This window comes from Periplaneta americana, chromosome 7 (genome assembly GCF_040183065.1).
Source record: "Periplaneta americana isolate PAMFEO1 chromosome 7, P.americana_PAMFEO1_priV1, whole genome shotgun sequence".
NCBI classification, from domain to species: domain Eukaryota; kingdom Metazoa; phylum Arthropoda; class Insecta; order Blattodea; family Blattidae; genus Periplaneta; species Periplaneta americana.
Window position 1 is genome coordinate 24,514,385 of NC_091123.1, and position 15,349 is coordinate 24,529,733.

Sequence of the window (15,349 nt, forward strand, 5' to 3'; positions counted from 1 at the left end):
GTTCGATGCCCGGCCCCGAAACAATTTTTCTCTAGAAAAAAAAAAAGTATGTCTTCTTGTTACAAACACATGTAGCATTTGCTTAATGAATGACGCATCACTCGCTGCGCAGTTCCCTTTATGAAATGGAAGCGACATTTTCCCAGATTCCCTTTCAGTTCTTCCAGGTATGGGGATTATTTTTGTACACTTTATCTTTTGAGGGTAGTTTCCACTTGGCGAAATTGGAACGAACAAATTTTCCTTTTCCATGCATTTAAATGTAAGATAGAAAAATCTTAGCGCGGAATCGTATGGAATTGAGCAGAATCGAAAATAATTCTTGGGCAGGAATAATTGAGGACCGTTTTTGCAAAACTTGCTAACTGCAAAATTTGTAAAATTGCGATTTTCGTGGATTCGTTAACATAAAGCAGGCCTCTACACGATGTTAAAGTTATCTTAGTAAAATTGAATTATTTCTCTTCATTATAGTGTGTCAAAGTGTGATGATTGTACTGTAACCTATTTGTCTTCATTCAGTTAACAAGTTTTGCAAAAACAGTCCTCAATTTTCCACTGCTGGAAAATAACTTTTTATTTCGAGTGCGTTCGTACGTTCTCTTGAGTCTTCGCTAAAGTCGATCTTCTCGGTACGTTGGTGCAAATATTTACTTCAGTGAAAATCTCTGAACAGAATTGTTTTAAATATCACAGTAGTACTATTTATTTATAGTCTCCATGTCGAGAAAGTAAAAGAGAACGAAAAACTGGAGAAAAAGAAAAAGGATTGTCAGGGTCATAACAGTTTTTGCAAGAGCTGTGGTGTGGTAGGAGGGACACGCAACGTTAGGGACGGCCATGAAGCAAGGCCCTCTGTGCTATGAAATCGGAGAACTGACACCGACCAGTCATTTTCTTCTCCAATAGACGCGGCGCGGCGACAGGATCGGATTTCCTCCAGGTATCGACTTGCGATGGGACAGGTAGCAGAAAGGACCTCGAGCGAGTGAAAGCTGTCTGCAACCCGGAGCACACGTACCGGTGCTTTCGAGTAAGACGTCACTGAACTAAACTAGACTTAAAATTAATTTGGCTGAACTAAACTATAAAAAGATTTAAATGAACTGAACTGAAATACAATTTAAAATGGAGTGAACCAGATTAAACTATATACTACAATAAAAATGAATTTAACAACATGATTAAACTTAAATTAAAATTAAATGAATTCAGCTAAACTGAAATTAAGTAAAGTGAAGTGGATAGAACAAAACTAAAATTAAATTTAACTGAACGCAACTAAACTAAAATTAAAATGAAATGAATATAAATTTTAAATTATATGAATGGAACTGAGATACAATTTCATTTAAATGAACAGAATTAAACTAAGTTTGAAATAAATTATTTTTTACTAAACTAAAACTAAAATGAAATGATCAGAATTAAATTAAATTAAAATTTAACTGGAAAGAACGAAACTAAAATTGAGATTAAATGAAGATAATTAAACTAAATTTAGAATTAACTGGATAGAACGAAATTTAAATTAAAATGAAATGATCAGAATTAAACTAAATTTAAAATTAATTGAAAAAATTAAACATAAAAATTAAAATGAAATTAAGTATTAAACTAAAATTACATTTAGCTAATTGAACAGAACTAAACTGAAATTGAAGTTAAATGGAAATTAAAATGAAATGAATGGAATTAAACTAAGATTAAATTTAACAGATTAGATTGAACACAAATTAAAATGAATTGAACATAAATAAACTAAAAATAAATTTAACAGAACAGACTGGACTAAAAGTTAAAATGAAAGGAACATAAATAAAATAAAATTTAATTTAACAGAATAGATAGAACTCAAAATAAAATGAAAGTAAAATAAATAAACGAAAATAGAATTTAACAGAATAGATTGGACTTAAATTAAAATGAAAGAAACTAAATATAAATTTAACATGACAGATTGAACAGAAATTAAAATGAAACGAAAATTAATAAAATAAAATAAAATAAAATTTAACAGATAGTCTAAACTAAAATTAGAGTGAAATGAAGTATTTAACTAAAGTCAAATTTAATTAAACAGACAAAATTAGAAGAAAATTCACTAAATTACATTTAATTTGAAATTAACATTATCTGACTAGGAAAGAAACTAAAGCAAAATTAAATTGGAATAAACCCAACTAAAATGAGCTATACTAAACTTATGGACCACTCGCAAGTTACTACAGCTGTTTTTCACACAGGTGACTGGAAATAAATTCCGCAGAGTTCGACTATAATTTGTGGTGAAAAAAAAAAGTGTTTGGGAGTTTTCTCGAGATATTTCGTTCTGTACGAGGTGGGATTTGAATCTGGGTCTCTGGCATGGAATATCGATGTTCGGTAGTCGAGTCCGATGCGTTTTTAATGGGTGTGCGTGCCTTAAAAGGGTGGGGGATGGGCGCAGTGCAAGACGCGAGTAGTAACTGGAGATGGACTGGAGCTCTATTAATAGTGTGGCTACTCAAGAGCTTGCCCGCCTGCATTCACGTTGCACCGGGCTACTCAACCATACATTATTCACATAATACAGTTAAACCGTATATCAAAACTATGAATGATTTAAAAAAAAAAAAATTAAGAGTTTCTCTAGCAGAGAAAGAGGAGCCTTGTAAATTAGGTGACGAACTATTAGATTTAGATTAGATTAGATTTATTTATTTAACCTGGTAGAGATAAGGCCGTCAGGCCTTCTCTGCCCCTCTACCAGGGGATTACAACTATAACATGAACAATAAGATTACAATTAATATTAAATTTACAATTACAATTACAATAAAAATTAAAGTACGACAAGAATACCTGATTAATGAAAGCTAGACATTTTATCATAGAAGTTAAGAACAAAGAATATTTTTGTATTTACTAAATTACAAATTAAACCTACAATAACAAAATTCTATAGTGATGAAATTACCGGATATTGAGATATTTTGTGGTAGATTAAAAGAACTATTTACAAGAAACCATGTCTGAACGAGTCTCAATTACTGACCAAGTGCCTAGTAAGTTTGCGTTTGAATTGAATTTTATTTCGACAGTCCCTGATGCTAGCAGGTAGCGAGTTCCAGAGTCTTGGCAGGGGTATTGTGAAAGAGGATGAGTATGAAGAGGTGCGATGGGATGGTATTGTTAGTATTGTTTCATGGCGAGAGCGTGTGTTCAGATTGTGGTGGGAAGAAAGGTAAGTGAAGCGAGACGACAGGTACGAAGGAATAGAAGTGTTCAAGATTTCGAAGAGAAAGAGAAGTGAATGTAAATTTCTTTTCTTATCTAGTTTAAGCCAACCTATTGCTTCCAGGGATGGGGTAATATGATCATATTTACGAACATTGCTTACAAAACGTACACACAAATTATGAGCACGTTGAAGTTTCATTTTGTTGTCGCTGGAAAGGTCAGTCAGTAAAATGTCAGCATAGTCAAAATAGGGAAATACAAGGGTCTGCACAAGGGACTTTTTTAAGCAAGAGGGAAGATGAACATTTATCCTTTTTAGCACATGAATAATAGAATATACTTTTCTGCAGGTTTCTGTGATTTGCATGTCCCAGTTGAGATTATTATCCATGTGAATGCCAAGATTTTTTACCGAAGAACTGAAAGGGATATGCACTGTACTTACTTTAACGGGGGAAATGTCGAGGTGCTTTACAGCGTCGGTTTGCCGTTTGTGTCCTAATATGATTGCTTGTGTCTTTCCAGGATTGATATTAAGATGGAATTTCTTTGTCCATGTCACAATCGAGTCAATGTCTTCGTTCAATTTATCTATAGTATCATTTATTCGATCTAAGCGGGAAGAGATGTAGCATTGAAGGTCGTCAGCATACAAGTGATAGTTACAATGCCTTACATGAGATGTAATATCACTGACATATATTGTGAACAACAATGGTCCGAGTACCGAACCCTGTGGTATACCTGATGTTATGTTAAGCCAGGAAGAGCTTCGATTCCCGGATACAACACATTGTTGTCTTTCCCGTAAGTAGGATTCGAACCAACTCACAGCAGTCTCTGACAAATGCAGATTTCTCAATTTATGGGTGAGCAGGTCGAAATTTACAGAGTTGAAAGCTATGTATAGGCCTACATATTGTGAGTTTCTTCTAATAACTTATAGATACATGTGTGAACGGACTTTGTTAAAAAAATTGTGTTTATGAATGTGTATATAGTATAAGCCACGTCATAGCGCCCATGATCCTCCATGTAGGCGGCCCGGGTTCGATCCCCGATAAAGTAATGAAATTTTTGGTGGACAAACCAGATGTTGCACAGGGTTTTCCTCCTCCTCCTCCTCCTCCTCCTCCTTCTTCTTCTTCTTCTTCTTCTTCTTCTTCTTCAGTCCCTTCTGCTGCTAAGCGTCGGGTTCGCCTCTCTCCGTCCATTTCATCCATTTTTCCCGGTCTCTACACATTCTCTTCATCTCTACCATTGTTTTTCCTTTCTGTTGGCCTATTCTTTCTATTGTATCCTCCCATTTAATTCTTGGTCTTCCTCTTCTCCTTCTTCCTTCCACTCTCATTTCCATCACCTGTTTAACCTTCCTTTCCTCTCCCATACGATATACATGCCCAAATCATTTCAACTGCCTTTCATTAATCACTTCTGTTAATGCTTTTCTCATTTTAACTTCTTCTCTTATACTGTCTCTACACATTCTCTTCATCTCTACCATTGTTTTTCCTTTCTGTTGGCCTATTCTTTCTATTGTATCCTCCCATTTAATCCTTGGTCTTCCTCTTCTCCTTCTTCCTTCCACTCACATTTCCATCACCTGTTTAACCTTCCTTTCCTCTCCCATACGATATACATGCCCAAACCATTTCAACTGTCTTTCATTAATCGCCTCTGTTAATGCTTTTCTCAGTTTAACTTCTTCTCTTATCCTGTCATTCCTTATCCTATCTCTTCTGGTCTTTCCTACAGTTCTTCTAAGATATTTCATTTCCACTGCTGTTAATTTACTTCGATGTTTATCTAAGAGTGGTAAGCTTTCGGTACTATATTGTATTATAGGTTTAATTATTGAATTATATATCTGTATTTTAGTCTTTGGTCCGGTTGCAGAAACACCGATCAAAATATGATTAGCAGTCAAGGAGAGTTTGATTGGCCATCAGTTGTATTTCTGTTGCAGAAAGAACAATCAGTATTTGATCGGAGATCAGTCTTCCATCAGATTTGATCAACAGATTTTTGCTGATTAAGGCCCAGTTGCAGAAACACCGATCAAAATATGATTGGCAATCAAGGAGGGTTTGATTGGCCATCAGTTCTATTTCTGTTGCAGAAAGAACAATCAGTATTTGATCGGAGATCAGTCTTCCATCAGATTTGATCAACAGTAGTTATTATTGTGCACAGGGTTTTCCCCTCTATAATAATCATCACTCTCCGCCTTCCCCTCATTAGCCTATTTTCGTCTATCATCTTCAATAGTTAGAAATAGGCTGGGGTGAAGTCTTCTTGGTAGTAAGGGTTTCCGATGCTGATTGCATTCAAAACATCGTCGTTGTATTGCATAAACCTTGCACTTGACTAAAGGAGTGATTTATTTAAGAATATAGTTGCGAATTTTACTACCACCATTTTGATTGCCTTTTGTGTGACACGACTCGGTACGGCCCGGTAACTAGTGGCCAGCGAATAACGTCGACTATCGACATTCCTCTACCGTGCGTATTATCCAGTTCTTAATGTTTTCTCATTGCCTCTTGAAAAGGTTTGGATAATATCCAATATACCTCTAACATCCATGATTGTCTGAAAATTGATGTTCAAAGTTCCGCGCTTGTCATCTGTTATGTATTAATGCGCGTGAGCCTACAATGCCAACAGTGTACTTCTACGACGCCATCCCAACGCAATGAGAAATAGTGCAACTCTTTTTCTTTATAAATTGTCTTATTTTTGGATAATCCGCAAATGTTTTTGTTGATTTTTAATCAGACAATACTAGTCTTAATTTCAAAACAAGGTTTAGTGTAAAATCGTGATAACCAATTTCTACGCCCGAGTCTCCAGTTCCAAGTTTTGTTTATTTAGCTTTTATAGTAGCTGAGATATAATAGTTATTTATGGTACTTGTGAGGTAAGTGCATCTTTATTGCACGAGTGGAAAGATTTAAGCACGAGGCGTCAGCCGAGTGCTTAAATTACACGAGTGCAATAAAGATCACGCTCACAAGTACCATACGTAATTTTATCCATGACCATAACGAAAAATTATGTTTTATAAAAGAAAACATGTTGAAAATAAGTCCTCATGTAATCACATACCATGGCATGGATTTTAGAATCAATACGTGTACTAGGTAGGTCATGATGTAGGAGGCCATGATTAGTAAAGAATGGTATCTAAGGCGTTGGATAAATAACAAATTATAATTAATTATATAATTTTAATATATATTTTTTCATTTTAAACGTGTATTTTCGTCTTTTTGAAGTTTCAGGGATTATTTAGAAGTTTTCACGGGACTATTGTGATTAAAATAATTTCACATTTTACTTCTGTAAACTTAAGAGGAATATTAAAACTTAATTAATCATCGTGTCTGTTTAGCTCAGTTGGCTAACGCGTTTTGTTTTAAAATCCTATAAACCCAACTTCGCAGGTTCAAGTGTCCTCGCATCCCAAAAGGTAAATTATTACAAAATTTTAAAAAGATGCATATTAGATATGGATGTAATGTACAAATTACGACGTAGCAGATAGAGAAAAGAGAAGGAGATTGAGTGTGTGTATATTTAAGAAATGATAATAAAGAAATAGAGGTAGTGACATCTAGTAACTAATATATTAACTTCTTGAATGGAAAAGTATACGTGTGCGCCCGGGTACTAGGAAAATACTAATGAACTGTGAGATAAAGTTCAAACTGTGAGGTAAAGTCTTTATCTCACTAGTGAAATAAAGTAATGTTGAATAAAAGCCTACTTTACAAACGCAAAAGTATTTAGTAAAGGCATGTTTTTCGTTATGGTCATGGATAAAAAAATGAATTCCACTAAATTTTTGCAGGCCAATGGTGTATCTCTCACCTCAAGGTTTAAATTATGACGAATAATACCTAATTTAATATTCAAAACTCGCCACCGAAAAGCTACACTACACTCATTTCAATTATTGCGTGAAAAATTTGACGTATGGAACTCTTTTGCAATATATATATATATTTTTTTTTTGCTTGCCTTAATTATAATGTATTTTATACACGAACTTCTCTGTAACATGACGATATTTTTCCTTACTTTTTAATTCAAAATAATACATTTTCAGACATATTATATTCCAAAAGTAGACCTTCTATCGCTAGGCAGAAGTGTATTTTCAAAATTTAAGTGGTGAGACAAAATACCGAAAAGGAACAAAATCTAACTCACTCCCAAACACGATCTCGAATCCGAAATCATGCGCGTTACCTCGGTACTATGCCGGTGACCTATATCGATAATAGCATATCTATACTAATAATAAATCTGTAGCCGAAATTTTTCTGGTAATTTTCGATTTTCCAAAAATAATTGATCCTAACATATAGCCTATAATTAACCACCCTGAAACCGAAAATCGCATTTTTGAAATTTTTGTTTGTATGTCTGTCTGTACGTTTGTTACCTTTTCACGCGATAATGGCTGAACCGATTTATATGAAAATTGGAATATATATTAAGTTCGTTGTAACTTAGATTTTAGGCTATGTGGCATTCAAAATACATTATTTAAAAGGGGGGGTTATAAGGGGGCCTGAATTAAATAAATCGAAATATCTCGCTTATTATTGATTTTTGTGAAAAATGTTACATAACAAAAGTTTCTTAAAAAATTATTTCCGATAAGTTTTATTCTTTACAAAATTTTTATATTACTGATATTTAATGAGATAAATGAGTTTTAAAATTAAAATAACGCCATCTAAGACGGTGCAATGAATTAAGAACAAATGACTTCGTCTATAAGGGGCCTTGGACAACAACAATCGAAAAAGGGGCCTTGGACAGCAACAATCGAAAGCTATTAAACTTAGCCTACAGACAATGTTTATGTGTTTGTATGAAGTAATATCGGAAGCTAAATTAGCCGATTTGTATAATTAATTATTATTTCATCATTGGAAAGTGTAATTTCTCTAGATGGACATAATGCTATAATGTTATTACAGTAACTTCTGAGTGCTCTCTGGACCAAAATGATCGCATTTTAATTATTTAAATACAATTTAAATTAAGTAACATATTAAACGATTTATCCTTCTATCAAACACGAATGTTTCCTGGTTCAAACGTCATATTTTAATTATGTAATTACTTTATATTTATTTCTAACAGGTGCAGCGGAGCGCACGGGTACGGCTAGTTATTAATAAATTACTAATGCGTATATATAGAGTTTACATATTTTGGAAACGACTGCACTACATCACAGAAAACAACTCTAAAAAATGTGGTTATACCTCTTCTCTTTTGCGACCTACCTATCTTCCCCGGAACAACCATCGTGTTGTTGCATCTTGCACCACATGTCGTTTCACACGTATACTTAATTCACATAATCGCCAGCAGCCAAAGCAAACTTTGGACGCATCTCACATACAAAAACCCTCATTGATTTATACGCTTTTTATGCAGTGTGTTGATAATTCATTACGCCTTGAAGCAAGATGGAATGTTTATAGCACGAGCGTTGAATATCGTATATAAAAAACCAACTCATGACAGCGTAATACTAACATAAAGCGACTTACATAAAACACATTTTTAAACAATTTAAATGGCGTCGTAAAAAAAAGAGAGTTTGTTTATAACTACAAATGTGTGCGAAGAAAGAGAAAGATGGAAAAGGAAATACCTTCACTTATTTGTGATTGTTGCGACACAAATTGACTGTTTGGAACTGTTTGTAAGGAATAACAAACAGCAGATTTCCCGGAAACGCTATAAATTTACCTCACCATTGAAGTTATGCCAGTTTTAAACAATTTATGCATGCGACTAATCAGAAGTCAGGATATTTTTTAAATAGCTAAAATTTTATTAAATGCAAAGTTCACATAAAATATGAAAGCCCTTTCATTCACAAAACAGTAAGATTTATTTATGTAAAAAGTGACTTGTGTAACATTCAAATATGACCGGCATACATACGCATGTATTGTGCACGCGTATATTTCGTCTCCATGTCGAAGCACAACTGAATAAAATTTAAAAAAATGTATTTCAGTCCCTCCTCCTTTGGATTATAATAAAATCTTTCAATTAGGTTATGTATATATGCGAGCTTCCCCTTGTATGGGAATGGACTCGTTCACATTATTGAGTTTATCGGATATGATGCAGATATTACAGGGTCTGCATAGAGTAAAAATTATAATACCATATCATTAATAAAGGATTAGGATTTAACGTCATGATATTTATTTTGTTTGACGTGTATTTTCTCTATTTGACCTACATTCATAGAAAAACTGAAAGTATTTTGTGGAACGGAAATTACACTGACGTCATTAGACTTCGGTTGCCATAGAACACACGCATGTATTGTGCATGCGTATGTTTCGTGTCCATATCGAAGCACAACTGAATAAAATAAAAAAAAAATTATTGCAGTCCCTCCTCCTTTGGATTATAATAAAATCTTTCACTTAAGTTGTGTATACATACGGGATTGTGTAAATCCCGAAAAGACAAAGTATATGATTATGACTCGTGACCAGAATATTATACGAAATGGAAATATAAAAATTGGAAATTTATCTTTTGAAGAGGTGGAGAAGTTCAAATATCTTGGAGCAACAGTAACAAATATAAATGATACTCAGGAGGAAATTAAACACAGAATAAATATGGGAAATGCCTGTTATTATTCGGTTGAGAAACTTTTATCATCCAGTTTGCTGTCAAAAAATCTGAAAGTTAGAATTTATAAAACAGTTACATTACCGGTTGTTCTTTATGGTTGTGAAACTTGGACTCTCACTTTGAGAGAGGAACATAGGTTAAGAGTGTTTGAGAATAAGGTTCTTAGGAAAATATTTGGGGCTAAGAGGGAGAAGTTACAGGAGAATGGAAAAAGTTACACAACACAGAACTGCACGCATTGTATTCTTCACCTGACATAATTAGGAACATTAAATCCAGACGTTTGAGATGGGCAGGGCATGTAGCACATATGGGCGAATCCAGAAATGCTTATAGAGTGTTAGATGGGAGGCCGGAGGGAAAAATACCTTTAGGGAGGCCGAGACGTAGATGGGAAGATAATATTAAAATGGATTTGAGGGAGGTGGGATATGATGATAGAGAATGGATTAATCTTGCTCAGGATAGGGACCGATGGCGGGCTTGTGTGAGGGCGGCAATGAACCTCCGGGTTCCTTAAAAGCCAGTAAGTAAGTAAGTAAGTAAGTAAGTAAGTAAGTAAGTAAGTAAGTATGTATGTATGTAAGTAAGTAAGTATACATACGGGCTTCCCCTTGTATGGGAATGGACTCATTCACATTATTCTATGGCAACCGAAGTCTAATGACGTCAGTGTGATTTCCGTTCCACAAAATGCTTTCATTTTCTCTATGAATGTAGGTCAAATAGAGAAAATACACGTCAAAACAAAATAAATATTATGACGTTAAATCCTAATCCTTTGTTAATGCTATGGTATTAGCCTATCATTTTTACTCTATGCAGACCCTGTAATGTGTGACTTTTGAATAACCCTGTAGGAAAGGCTGAGGTTTTCCTTATTTTCGAGTCTGTGCGAAACAAACTGAATGTTGAGAGAATAAATAATTCAACAGTTCGCAGAATTCGTCCTTGGTGTCTATTAGTAGCAAGTCTGTCATTACATCCGACGTCAGTGAGTCCAAGTCTCCCTGAAGAAAATGGATTTTAAGAACGTTGAAATCCTTAGCATGCCTTTCATAGAAAGAAATGTGGAGCTGAGAAGCTCTCTTAAAAGATTCACTGCACGTAAAAGAAATCTGTCCCTGATTCAGACAGCTCTAGGTAAAATTTATCGGTCAGTTTTTCCTAGGTCATCATTTAATCATGCTGGCGAAAGCCACCGGTTATAACCATACATGACAGACAAGAGACAAATATCCAGATTTTTCTGGAAGCAGCATTCAATATGAAAGTGTTTTTCTCTAGGGGAGAGTCGGGTAGTATCGGACATCGGGTAGTATCTGACAGTGCGTTTCTTTCATCTACCACCATATGGTAGTACCTGAATGACATGGTTACGTTTCTCTATGCGACATCATCGTGTGGTAGATGAAAGAAACTCACTGTCCGATATTACCCGATGTCCGATACTACCCGACTCTCCCCTAATAGTGAATAGTGCCTGGAGAGAAAACTGCAGGGATAATGCTATTCTAAACGTCAAAGTAAGTGCGAAAATTTCGAGCTCTTTATGGATTGCAAAATGTGTCTTGAATACAACTGACGAGAAGTAAGCCTATGCTTTCTACACAATAAAAAAATACACTACATAATTATAACATTGATTCTTTTTAGCAACAGCAGATGTCACAGACGAACAAGCGACGAAGCAGCAATTAAAAATAAAACGAAGCACAGGAAAGAGTTACCACCTCTGACTCAAAAACTGACTCGTTTTTACTATGACAACGTGTTTTAGTTTATTGTATTGCTTGTTTTTTTTTTTTTTTAAGAATTTTAGATAAGGGCGCAAATAGCCAGAGTAGCTGACGCGCCCTTTTCAAATCCCCACTAACTCAAAAACTGCTGTTGTATATGTATACCGCACATTAAGTTTTGGACGATCGTCATTTAAATAAACATGTTTTTTTCGTTGTTGGTAACTCTATAGCATCTATTAGATGCTTTATGGTTGTGCTAACAGATGGAGTTACTTGTCAACAATGTGACGTTGAAACGTGTGTTCAGGTTACTGCCCAGCGACAGTCCTGATGTATTTTTATATTTTTGATGATTGGTTAATTAATATTAACCCGGCACACTCACATTCATACAAATTTCCAGACTCTAGAATTCCTCTTCTTCAAGAAAAATTTGCCGAGAGCCGAGGCCGGGAATCGAACCCGGGACCCCCTGATCTGGAAGCCAGCATGCTGACCAACAGACCACGGAGGCAGTCTCAAATAAACATGTTTTTAATTTTGAATATTACATTAATCTGATCAATATATGAGTTTAACTATGGTCCGTCCCAGGAATCTATGGAGATGAAAGACGAAACAAGACCTCTGCGCAAGTGGTATGTGGGAGGGTTAAGGCCAATGATTGCTCTGGGGGAGGCATTGCTTGATCGAAGAGAGCAATCGCTTGCAGAAGGGGATAATTTCTGTCTGAACTCTACTCTACCTTCTACCAACAGCATCTTACCCCTTAGCGGACTCGAGTTGATGCTGCCTGCAATGCATTCCGGCACAGATAGGCTCCGCCCCCATATGAGCGAAGTTACTCCACAGATTTCTGGGACGGACCATAGAAGTTTTGTAAACATTTTTAATGATTATGGCAAACATTTCTGGATTCGCCCATACGTGCTACACGCCCTACCCATCTCAAATGTCTGGATTTAATGTTCCTAATTATGTCAGGTGAAGAATACAATGCGTGCAGTTCTGTGTTGTGTAACTTTTTCCATTCTCCTGTAACTTCATCCCTCTTAGCTCCAAATATTTTCCTAAGCACCTTATTCTCAAACACCCTTAGCCTATGTTCCTCTCTCAAAGTGAGAGTCCAAGTTTCACAACCATAAAGAACAACCGGTAATATAACTGTTTTATAAATTCTAACTTTCAGATTTTTTGACAGCAGAGTTGATGATAAAAGCTTCTCAACCGAATAATAACAGGCATTTCCCATATTTATTCTGCGTTTAATTTCCTCCCGAGTGTCATTTATATTTGTTACTGTTGCTCCAAGATATTTGAACTTCTCCACCTCTTCAAAAGATAAATTTCCAATTTTTATATTTCCATTTCGTACAATATTCTGGTCACGAGACATAATCATATTAAATTACATAAGTTAGGTCAGATGCAACAGTGTTCATGAGTAAGATAATTATATATAATAAAAGTAATATAACTGTATTATATTACTTTTATTATATAGGCCTATAACATAATCATATACTTTGTCTTTTCGGGATTTACTTCCAAACCTATCTCTTTACTTGCTTCCAGTAAAATTCCCGTGTTTTCCCTAATCGTTTGTGGATTTTGCCCTTACATATTCACGTCATCCGCATAGACAAGCAGCTGATGTAACCCGTTCAATTCCAAACCCTATCTCTGGAAACTTAGTTTTGAAATAACATTTGTATTATTATTTTTCTTAATAGCATTACAGTCCGATGTGGGCTTCAGCTTCCTTAAGGATTTTCTTCTAGATTGTTCTATTCTTAGCCACACTCCGCCAATTCTTTATGCACAATTTACTTACATCCTTCAACACTCCATCCATCCACCGCAGATTGGGTCTTCCAACCCTCTTTCCTTCTAATTTACATTCTAATGTTGTCTTTACCACATGTATTATGGTGTTATACCAATGAAATTGAGTTTTAAAGTCATGTAATGTTTTAAAATTGTACAGCATTTTATTTTAATTTTTATAAAGAAATATAAATATTTCTTAATTCTTCGAATAATAATATATTTCCCATTAATGCTGATACAGTAAAATCCTTGCATGCTGCCATTAATCAGTAATCAAGTGAAAAATGAACGTTAATGGATACAAATAGCCACACTATTTGAAGCGCGCTGCTTTTGCGGGTTTTGACCTTAGGTCTCCTGCATGGCAACGATACCATCGCACCACGTAAAACCTTTCAACACGGCAGGAAGTGTGCAGCTATGTAAAGCGCCAATTAATTATCACAGTTCCGCCTCACAGACAAACCTGGAGATAACCCCTCATCCCTTCACACGCGGAAGCTGTGTCCAAAGACTAAACATTCACGCTTGAACGGGGGGCGCAGCTTGGAAAATGTCACTTCACAAGTGCGGCTTGGGGTGAGCAAATGGAAACTGTTCCTGGATGAATGGGGAGGGATGGCTCCTATACGAGCTGGGATAAATGGCTTGTTCCCAAAGAAAATACTTTGGTTACAGATTCCTTTGGATTCTGAGACGTCCTGAAAGTTATCCAGTCTCCTTCCTCGTACTCTGGCGACTAGAATAAAACTCATGTTCTGGGAATAATAAGTTAATTAAGTAGTAAAATATCCCTGCAATCGAAAAGTTTTGGGAATAAATTTGAATAAGGAACAAAAAAAAGTTTCCTTCCCAGGCAGGATTCGAACCACGAAAGTCTTAGTTACCAGTCTATCGTGCTCTGGACTAAAGGCTGTGTGATGCATCTTGTCTCACTGTGAAAACAGAGAGAAAGGAGATATGTCTTACTTCGTCTGTGTCGTTATAGTGATGGGGGAGTGGAGCGGTGCCGTCCATCCATCCAGTGGCGGAAGGGACTAGTTGATACATTCTGTAGCGCAAAATAAAATAAGAAAATATTTCTCTTCGTACTGTGTAGTTCCGTCACTGAGCTTGTCTTTCAAGAAACTGAGTTCCGGCAGCCTGTACAATAACAAGGTTTTAAAAGGAATCCTGAAAATTTACAACCCTCCTATAATCTTCACCCTCATTTGAAGGGACTTGGTATTATTGCTACTCACTACAGTACATACTACACGGATGAGCACTAACCCGCCTCATGAACATACACACAAACACATGAAACAAATAGCTACAGTCCCGTCGCTCTAATTTCCGGCAGCCAATCACGTTGCAGGTCGGCTACATTTAAGCGTGTGCGTCTTGTGATTCGCCGATGAAGACGTTATGCACTTCCTAAGGTTGGATAGATACTTAATGTAATCGCCAGCCATTTTGATTCTTTCGTTGGCGTTCGCAGAAAGCACATGAGGACATTATTTGCCGGTCAATTATTTGCTCAATTACAGTGCTTTTGATTTATTATCATAGGAGCTACGACATGATAATGTTTAACGGTGTGGCAAATAGATTCCTTGTCTGGTAGCTCGGCAACGAAAGAACAAAAGTGGCGAACGATATTACCTACCTAGACTTTATAGTGCCTTCACTTCCTAAGACTCAAGCAAAGAGTAGGAGTACACCGGGAATAACAGCGTCGCGACTATAATTTTATCCGCACACTGAAAAAATAATACTTTGGACGAATTCTTCGACGATATGAGTTTATTCTATGATCTACAATCCCGTGACGAGAATGTAATGTGTGACGAATCCGATGCGTCACGGGTGATTCGTGACGACTA

At 35.7% G+C, this 15,349-nt stretch overlaps 1 protein-coding gene across 16 annotated transcripts in view; it reads right to left on the reverse strand.

The window, feature by feature from the left end:
- Nucleotides 1–15,349, reverse strand: part of sls (sallimus) — a 959,631-nt gene that overhangs the window by 606,642 nt on the left and 337,640 nt on the right. The window lies entirely within an intron of this gene.